Raw genomic sequence first — 1,228 nt, forward strand, 5'->3', positions numbered from 1 at the left:
AGAGGATGAATGAACACACACACACACACACGTGAAAACCAATGCACACACACTGATTCATCCCCTTACAGATACCTAGAGACAATTAGACTTGTACTGGCTCTCACACACACAGGCCCACACACATAGCCCCAAGGATCGATCAGTTGTGTGTGTCTGTGTGTGAGTGTGTATTGTTTGTGTTTGCCTAACCTTGCACTGGGAAGAGGAGCTGTGATGAAACTGACTGCAACACTCCACAGGGCCGACTGCAACTGGAGGAAGAGCTAGGAATAGTGCTAGGAATTTGTGTGTGTGTGTGTGTGTGTGTGTGTGTGTGTGTGTGTGTGTGTGTGTGTGTGTGTGTGTGTGTGTGTGTGTGTGCGCGCGCATATGTGTGTGTGTGTGTTGAGAAAGAGGAGATGGGTAATGTACTTGGTGTCTGAAGGGGGTCTGAAAATATTGGAGGTAGAGAGAGAGAGTGAGATGAATGATCAGGGACAGAGAGAAAGAGAAAGATGATGAATGAGAGAGAGAGGGATAGTAAAGAGGATGGAGGAGAGTAAGTGCATGCATATGCATGTAAGTACATTTGTGTGTGTGCGAGTGTTGGGTGGTGTATATGTGAGTGTGTGCGCTACTCAGCTGATCGATGGTATGCTGGGGTTCACAAGGGATGTGCCTTGGCTCTGTGCCGGCCTAACAGGAAATCAGGCTTGCCAAAAATGTCCCCTTTCCAGCATACACACATACACATACACACACACACACACACACACACACACACACACACACACACACACACACACACATTCTCTCTCTCTTTCTCTCTCGCTCTCTCACACACACACACACACACACACACACACACACACACACACACACACACCTGCCTTGTGAACCTCAGTAGCCACTGTTGGTCTAGGGTGCTCCTCTTGTCAATAAAGGTCATTAGAGGTTGTTGGAGTAGAAGCAATCAATTATTTATATCAATGGCATTACGGCTCCAACAAAAAGCATTGAAGGATTCACAGGTCTTTGTTGTATAGATGTTATCTTATGTCAGCTTAAGGTTGAATAACAGTGCAAACACAGTGTCAGAATTCATGAACACCCTAGCTACACACACACACACTCGCATGCGCGCGAACACACACACACACACTAGGTTGTACTTAGTATTAAAATACATGTTTGTACACACTCATACCTTAGACAGTGGCTTTCACACACTCACACTTAAAGACAT

Source organism: Alosa pseudoharengus, unplaced genomic scaffold, assembly GCF_046254945.1.
Source record: "Alosa pseudoharengus isolate Yale_2024_CS ecotype anadromous, Long Island Sound unplaced genomic scaffold, YU_APseudo_1.1 YU_APseudo_1.1_scf_17, whole genome shotgun sequence".
Classification (NCBI taxonomy): Eukaryota; Metazoa; Chordata; class Actinopteri; order Clupeiformes; family Clupeidae; genus Alosa; species Alosa pseudoharengus.